Below are 8,570 nucleotides of genomic sequence, written 5' to 3' on the forward strand. Positions count from 1 at the left end.
AGTGTAGTTAAGATAAGGGAAGTTAAGACTAGTTAAGAGAAGACAAGTTAACTGAAGTTGTGCAGTTGAGTAGTTAAATTAAGTGTAGTTAAGTTTAGTTAAGTGTAGTGTAGCGTTGTTAAGTGTAGTTAAGTTCAGTGCAGTTAAGTGAAGTTAAGTGAATTTAAGTGAAGTTAAATGTGCCAGTGCTGAAATGTCCCAGTGCCAAAATGTGTCTGTGCCAAAGTGTCCCAGTGCCGACATATGCATGTGCTGTAGTGTGCCTGTGCCGATGTGTGCCTGTGTCAAAATGTGCCTGTGCCGAAGTTTACCTATGCCGAAATGTACCTGTGCTGAAGTGTCCCAGTGCTGAAATGTACCTGTGCCGGTTTCCCAGTGTCCCAGTGGCGAAATGTGTCTGTGCCAAAGTGACCCAGTGCCTTATTGTGCCTCCGCCAAACTGTCCCAGTATTGAAATGTGCCTGTGCCGAAGAGTCCCAGATCCGAAATGTGCCTGTACCTAAGTGTACCAGTGCCGAAATGTGTTGGTACTGAAGTGTTCCAGGGTCAAAATGTGCCAGTGCTGAAATGTGCCTGTGCTGAATTGTTCCATTGCCAAAATGAGCCTGTGTTGTAGTGTTCTGGTGCCGAATTGTGCCTATGCCGAAGTGTCCCTTTGCCAAAGTGTGTCTGTGCCAAAGTGTTCCAGTGCCGACATGTGCATGTGCTGTAGTGTGCCTGTGTTGAAATGTGACTGTGCCGATGTGTGCCAGTGTCGAAATGTGCCTGTGCCGAAGTGTCCCAGTGCTGAAAGGTGCCTGTGCCAAAATATGCCTGTGCTGAAATGAGCCTTTTTTTCGATGTGAGCCTGTGCCAAAATGTTCCTGTGCCCAAGTGTCCCAGTTCCAAAATGTCCCAGTGACAAAATGTGCCTGTACGGAAGTGTCCCACTGCCGAAGTGTCCCAGTGCCATAGTATCCCAGTACTGAAATGTGCCTGTGCTGAAGAGTACCAGAAACGAAATCTGCACGTGCCTAATTGTCCTAGTGCCGAAATGTGTCGGTGCCAAAATGTCCCAGTACTGAAATGTACGTGTGCTGAAGTGTCCCAGTGTAGAAATGTGCCTGTGACGAAGTGTCCCAGTGACAAAATGTGCCTGTGGCAAAATGTTCTTGTGCCGAAGTGTGCCTGTGCTAAAATTAACCTATGCCAAAATGTCCCTGTGCCAAAATGTTGCTGTGATGAAATGTGCATGTACCAAAATGTGCCTGTGCTAACGTGTCCCAGTGCCAAAATGTGCCTGTTCCAAAGTGTCCCAATGCTGAAATGTGCCTGTGGTGAAATGTACCAGTGTTGCTGTCCCAGGCCAAAATGTCGTAGTGCAGAAAGGTGCCTGGTCTGAAGTGTCCCAGTACAGTAGTGTCCCAGTGTCGAAATGTGCCTGTGCCGACATGTGACTGTGCCGAAGTGTGCCTGTGCTGAAATGTGCTTGTGCCAAAGTATCCCAGTGATGAAATGTACCTGTGCCTAAGTGTCCATGTGCCAAAATGTGCTGGTGCTGAAGTGTCCCCGTGCCGAAATGTGCCTGTGCCAAACTGTGCCTGTGCTGACGTGTCCCGGTGCAGAAATGTGCCTGTGCCAAAATGTCCACCTGCCGAAATGTGCTGGTGCCGATGTGTCCCCGTGCTGAAATGTGCCTCTGCCAAAATGTGCCTGATCCAAAGTGTCCCAGTGCCGAAATGTCCCAGTCAGGAACTGTGCCTGAGCCGGTGTCCCAGTGCCGATATGTGCCTGTGCTGAAATGTCTCAGTGCCGAAATGTCCAAATGCTGAAATGTGCCTGTGCCAAAGTGTCCCAGTGATGAAATGTGCCTGTGCAGAAGTGTCCCAGTGCCAAATTGTCCCAGTGTTGAAATGTGCCTATGCCGAAGTGTCCCAATGCTGAAATGTGCCTGTGCCAAACGGTCCCAGTACCGAAATGTGCCTGTGCCGATGTGTCCCAGTGCCGAAATGTGCCTGTGCTGAAATGAGCCTGTGCCGAAGTGTCCCAGTACCGAAATGTGCCTGTGCCAAAGTTTCAGAGTGATGAAATGTGCCTGTTCCAGTTTCCCGTTGCCAAAATGTCCCAGTGCCGAAACGTGCCTGTGCCGAAGTGTCCCAGTGCCAATATGTTCCCGTTCCAAAATGTGCCTGTGCCAAAGTGTCTCAGTGCTGAAATGCGCCGGTGCCAAAGTGTCCTGATGCCAAAATGTGCCTGTGCCGAAATGTGCCTGTGACAAAGTGTCCCAGTGCCGAAATGTGCCTGTGCAGTAGTGTCCCAGTGCTGAAATGTCCCTTTGCCAAAATGTACCTGTGCTGAAATGTGCCTGTGACAAAATGTCCCAGTGCTGAAATGTGCCTGTGCAGTAGTGTCCCAGTGCTGAAATGTCCCTGTGCTAAAATGTGCCTGGGATGAAATGTGCCTGTGCCAAAATGTCCCAATTCCGAAATATGCCTGTGCAAACTGTGCCTGTGCTGAAATGTGCCTATGCTGAAATGTGCCTGTGCCAAATTGTTCCTTTGCCAAAATGTGCCAGCGCGAAAATGTGTCTGTGCCGAATAGTCCCAGTGCAGAAATATGCCTGTGCCAAAATGTGCCTTTGCTGAACTGTCCCAGTGCCGAAATGTCCCAATGTTGAAATATGCCGGGGTCCCAGTGCCAAAATATGCCTGTGCCGATGTGTCCCAGTGCCGAAATATCCCTGTGTCGAAATGTGCTATTGCTGAAGTGTAGTCAAGTGTAGTTAAGTTAAGTTAAGTGTAGTTAAATTAAGTGTAGTTAAGTTAAGTGTAATTAAGTGTAGTTATATTAAGTTAAGTAAAGTTAAGTGCAGTTAAGTTAAGTAAAGTTAAGTGTAGTGTTGTTAAGTGTAGTTAAGTTAAGGGCAGTTAAGTTAAGTGTAGTTAAAAGGTAAGTGAAGTTAAGTGTAGTTAACTGCAGTGAAGTTAAGTGTAGTTAAGCTAAGTGTAGTTAAGTGTAGTATAGTTAAGTAAAGTTAAGTGTAGTGTTGTTAAGTGAAGTTAAGTTAAGTGTAGTCAAGTTACGCAAAGTTAAGTGTAGTTAAGATGAGTGAAGTTAAGTGTAGTTAAGTTAAGTGTAATTAAGTATAGTCAAATTAAGTAAAGTTAAGTGTAGTGTAGTTAAGTGTAGTTAAGATAAGTGAAGACAAGTGAAGTTAAGTGTAGTTAAATTAAGTGTAGCTAAATTATGTGTAGTGAAGTGTAGTCCTGTGCCGAAGTGTCTCAGTGCTGAAATGCGCCGGTGCCAAAGTGTCCTGATGCCAAAATGTGCCTGTGCCGAAATGTGCCTGTGACAAAGTGTCCCAGTGCCGAAATGTGCCTGTGCAGTAGTGTCCCAGTGCTGAAATGTCCATTTGCCAAAATGTACCTGTGCCGAAATGTGCCTGTGACAAAATGTCCCAGTGCTGAAATGTGCCTGTGCAGTAGTGTCCCAGTGCTGAAATGTCCCTGTGCTAAAATGTGCCTGGGATGAAATGTGCCTGTGCCAAAATGTCCCAATGCCGAAATATGCCTGTGCAAACTGTGCCTGTGCTGAAATGTGCCTATGCTGAAATGTGCCTGTGCCAAATTGTTCCTTTGCCAAAATGTGCCAGCGCGAAAATGTGTCTGTGCCGAAGAGTCCCAGTGCAGAAATGTGCCTGTGCCAAAATGTGCCTTTGCTGAACTGTCCCAGTGCCGAAGAGTCCCAGTGCAGAAATGTGCCTGTGCCAAAATGTGCCTTTGCTGAACTGTCCCAGTGCCGAAATGTCCCAATGTTGAAATATGCCGGGGTCCCAGTGCCGAAATATGCCTGTGTCGAAATGTGCTATTGCTGAAGTGTAGTCAAGTGTAGTTAAGTTAAGTTAAGTGTAGTGTTGTTAAGTTAAGTGTAGTTAAATTAAGTGTAGTTAAGTTAAGTTAAGTGTAATTAAGTATAGTCAAATTAAGTGTAGTTATATTAAGTTAAGTAAAGTTAAGTGTAGTTAAGTTAAGTTAAGTGTAGATAAGTTAAGTGTAGTCAAGTTACGCAAAGTTAAGTGTAGTTAAGTGTAGTTAAGATGAGTGAAGTTAAGTGTATTTAGGTTAAGTTAAGTGTAGTTAAGTTAAGTGTAATTAAGTATAGTCAAATTAAGTAAAGTTAAGTGTAGTGTAGTTAAGTGTAGTTAAGATAAGTGAAGACAAGTGAAGTTAAGTGTAGTTAAATTAAGTGTAGCTAAATTATGTGTAGTGAAGTGTAGTCCTGTGCTGAAGTGTCCCAGTGCTGAAATGTAACTGTGCCAACGTGTGCATGTGCCGATGAGTGCCTGTGCTAAAATGTACCTATGCCGAAATGTGCCAGTGCCGACGTGTGCAAGTGCCGATGAGTGCCTGTGCTAAAATGTACCTATGCCGAAATGTGTCTGTGCCAAAATGTTCCTGTACCAAAATGTGCCTGTGCCAAAGTGTCCCAATGACGAAATGTACCAGTGCCAAAAAGTGCCAGTGCCGACGTGTGCAAGTGCCGATGAGTGCCTGTGCTAAAATGTACCTATGCCGAAATGTGTCTGTGCCAAAGTGTTCCTGTGACGAAATGTGCCTGTGCCTAAATGTTCCTATGACGAAATGTGCATGTGCCAAAATGTGCCTGTGACGAAGTGTCCCGGTGTCAAAATGTGGCTATGCTGAAGTATCCCATTGCAAAATTGTGCATGTGCCAATGTGTGCCTGTGCCGAAGTGTCCCAGTGCCGAAATGTGCCTTTCGCAAAGTGTACCAGTTCCAAAATGAGCCTGTGCTGAAATGTCCCAGTGCCGAAATGTGCCTTTCGCAAAGTGTACCAGTTCCAAAATGAGCCTGTGCTGAAATGTCCCAGTGCCGAAATGAGCCTGTGCCAAAATGTGCCTGTGCCGAAGTGTTCCAGTGCCAAAATGTGTCTGTGCCGAAGTATCTCAGTGCCGAAATGAGCTTGTGCCAAAATGTACCTTTTGCTGAAATGTGTCTGTGCCAAAGTATCCCAAAGCCTACGGTGATTTACGTGTTTTATATGTTTTGTTGTCAGACCCCTGAGGCAGGCGTTGTTTCACGCCAAAACACGGCCCGTGTCGGGTCACTTATCAATAAACTATTCCTGTTGTCTCAGTCTTGAAGGCCCAGTGTTGCTTTTTTTGTCTGTACAAAATGTATTAGTCCATAGTGTACATATAAGAACATAAGCATTGTCATACTGGGACAGACTGAAGGTCCATCAAGACCAGTATCCTGTTTCCAATAGAACCTGGCAAGATCCCAGAACAATATAACAGATTTTATCCTGGCCATGGTCAAGCCTTCTGGAGTGGCTTTAAATCTACATTAAATCTTGTAATAAAAAAAAAAGAAAAAAAGAAAATAAGATAAAAAATAGAAAAAAAAGATGATTGCAGTTCTTTAAAAGGAAAAGGAAAGAAGTAAAAAAGAAGTCTGCATCTCACAGATTCTGATCCTCTCTTAGCATTTTATGTGACTCTAGTAGTTGGGGGAAAGTACAGATCAACAGTAAGAACTGGAAAGGTGGAAGATTCATCCAGATACATCATGAAAGAGGTAAGTTTTGAGGTAAAAAAAAAAAAAGTTATCTAGACTATATTCTAAATGTAATGAAAGAGGAAGAGCATTCCATAGTGGCCTAGTAACATTGAAAATAGAACTCGTAATGGTTTATGAGTTGTATTTCTAATTATGCATTTCCTCACTGGAGACCCCAGCTTAGCACTTCTGTCTAAGAGCAGGCAGCTCAGGGCCTTTATAGAGAGATGTGCTTAGGCCCTGAGAGTATGGGGTGCAAGGAGACAATGGATCAAGGATCCCAATCTGCTGAAACCATCCCTGCCATCCTAGGCTTAGGATGTCTCCGACAACTGAGAGAAGGCTAGAGAAGATCTTATGAGTGGCCAGAAGGAAGAGAAGAGTGAGATCAGTGGGAAAATCCTCCCTTCTCTCCCCCTCCCCACAAAAAATACATATCCTTTAAAAGTTTGGCATTCTACCAGTCCATCAGCAGGATACAAACATCTTAATAGGCCTCTGACCTATGCAGCTTGATGATTTTCAGGAGTTTGCAGAAAACTCAGGCTTCTCAAGTACCGGAAATGCTGGAGATGCAATAAGCCTGTTGAATTCATGGAAATAAGACTTTTCTTCTATTCACATCTTATTGCAGGCTCTGTAAGTGTCCTGATGGTGACTGGAAGCCAGGCCTTTTTGTTCAGCCTTAGCTGGTGGAATGATTGACATCACCTGTCCTGCTTAGAATTTACATCTGATGATGTCACAAGGGCTCCTGAGCAACATAGGGAACTACTGAACTTGACAACAAGATGAAAATTTCCATTCCTCTGCCAGTCTGGGACTCTATGGCATAGCAGAGCAATACGGGATTATGGTAAGGAGAGTAAAGGTAAAGCCTTAGCCAAAATTGTCCCTGGAGAGGTAAACACTAAGAGACCCCCCCCCCCCCCAAAAAAAAAAAAATCTGTCAGTCATATGTAAAGTACAGAAACAAGAGAGCTTCAGCCCTCAAGTGGGCCCTAGTGCAACCTCAGCAGCTTCTAAAACTGCTCATTGATAAGAGGTTATGAGCCCCCTATGCTGCCTCCATACGGTTCCTGTTGGCAAAATGAAATAAAACAGTCCAGAAGTATTTATTATCAGGTAACTTAATTTAGTCTAATAACAATATGGGGGACAATGATATACTACTGTATGTGTATGTATATGTGTGTGATTGAGATCTCAGAGGGTGATGAGAAGGAGAAATAAGAGATGCTACTATACTAACAGCAACCTTCAGGAATCAGAACAGTAGAATTCTCTGTCACCTGCTCTGGTTGTAATGGCAGATTCTGTACTCAGGGCTTTCTCTACACTTTGCTCACCTTCCCCAGGCACAGGAAAGATAGAGAATAAGTCTGAAGCTCTCTCATGCTGTTTTCCCACCAGGCAGAATCCAGCTGTGACCCTGCTATCTGTCATTTCCTTGTTTCAGGTGCAGGTGAGGTCTAAGACTCTAACAGCTGCATTGGGCTCAGAGCCATCTGTGACCTCCAGTCTGCTGCTGGATGGTTCGCCCGCATCAGAAGCTCGCATTGGTCCCCATCTCCCCCAGCAAGTGCTCCACCTGGCTCCCAGTGAGGTGCTGCAGCAGCAGCAGCAGGACCTTCACTGCCCTGATCCCCCAGCCACTGCCCTGAGCCTCAGGAACAACATCAGGAGAGAGCACAGTTACTGCACCCAGCGAGAGACTGCCCGAACTGTACGGGCAGCCTTGCGCTTCCACAAATTCCGCCTGCGGAGCCGCCGGCAGGGCCAGGGCTATACCACGCAGTTTGAGGGCAGCAGGAAGGATGTGCCTGAAGCGTCTGTCTGCTACAGCTGCACTCCTGAGCAGGTTTGTGACTCTCTTGTCTGTTGAGAAGGAAGCCTGAGGCATTGTGCTGTGCAGGTACCATCTATCAGAGGGGGTGGGAAGGGGATAATTTACCCTCCTCTGGATTTTATTGACTAATTTTTTTTTGTAATTATATTTATGATTTTGCACTCTGCACCAATTTCTCCAGGCACCCAGGACTCTCCACTGGGAGTCGCTGTGACGTGTTAGTTGCTGTGCACTTAACTTAAGGGAGGGTTCACCTAGAGGCAGACGAGTGGCTATGACAGGAGGGTAGGAGCATTAGAATGCCTTCTGTGGTGTAGCAGTGATTGATAACATTTAGAGCCAGGGGACGATTACTACTACTACTACTACTTATCATTTCTATAGCGCTACTAGACGTAGTGCTACCAGTACAAATCATTGCACAGTAGATCTTTTGGCCTGCCTGGGAGATCTGCATTACGCAGACATTTGACAGGGAGAAACCTAAAATGGAGATTCTGTCTCCTGCAGGGAGGTGCCAGCGTCACTGCAAATTATCCCAGCAGTCTCGAGGTGCGGCGGGCAGGCAAGGAGGTCAAGTCAGGGAGGAACAGCCGGCTGATAAAGGTCCATGGGCTGCTACTAGACGAGTACCAGAGGCTCTTTCGCTCAGTGGTGGAGAAGGCTGTGAGCCGGAGGCAGGCGCGACGTTGCAGCCTGGAGCAAGCTCGCAAGATCAAAGAGCGGCTCTTCTCAGCAGTGCGGTGCCCACACTTCCATGAGATCGTGCAGCCTGGAGGGCAGGTACGGGTACTGGAGTTCTATAGTAAGCCCGAGCTAGCCCAGCCACCCCCGCACTATGACATTGACACTGGGGACGAGGTACCCTCCCCAGGCGAAGATCCCTCCCGGGAACACAAAGCCCCACTCCAGGATTTGCTCTGATCTGTATAACACCACAGCAGGTGCAGCAGCTCCACTAATTACAGCATGTTGTATCGCTCCTGGTCTCCAAGTGCCCTTACAAAAGGTCTGCTGGCGAGATGTGCGTGACTTCCAGTTGTTAAGGTGGTGTGTGTGTGTTGGGGGAGAAGGTGTGTAGAAAGCTCTGCCATAATTGCAGGTGTCCTGCTTGTACTGAAATGCAATATGTGGCCCAAAGTGTACACACACAGGCTGCCA

The sequence above is a fragment of the Microcaecilia unicolor genome, chromosome 11 (genome assembly GCF_901765095.1).
Source record: "Microcaecilia unicolor chromosome 11, aMicUni1.1, whole genome shotgun sequence".
Lineage (NCBI taxonomy): Eukaryota > Metazoa > Chordata > Amphibia > Gymnophiona > Siphonopidae > Microcaecilia > Microcaecilia unicolor.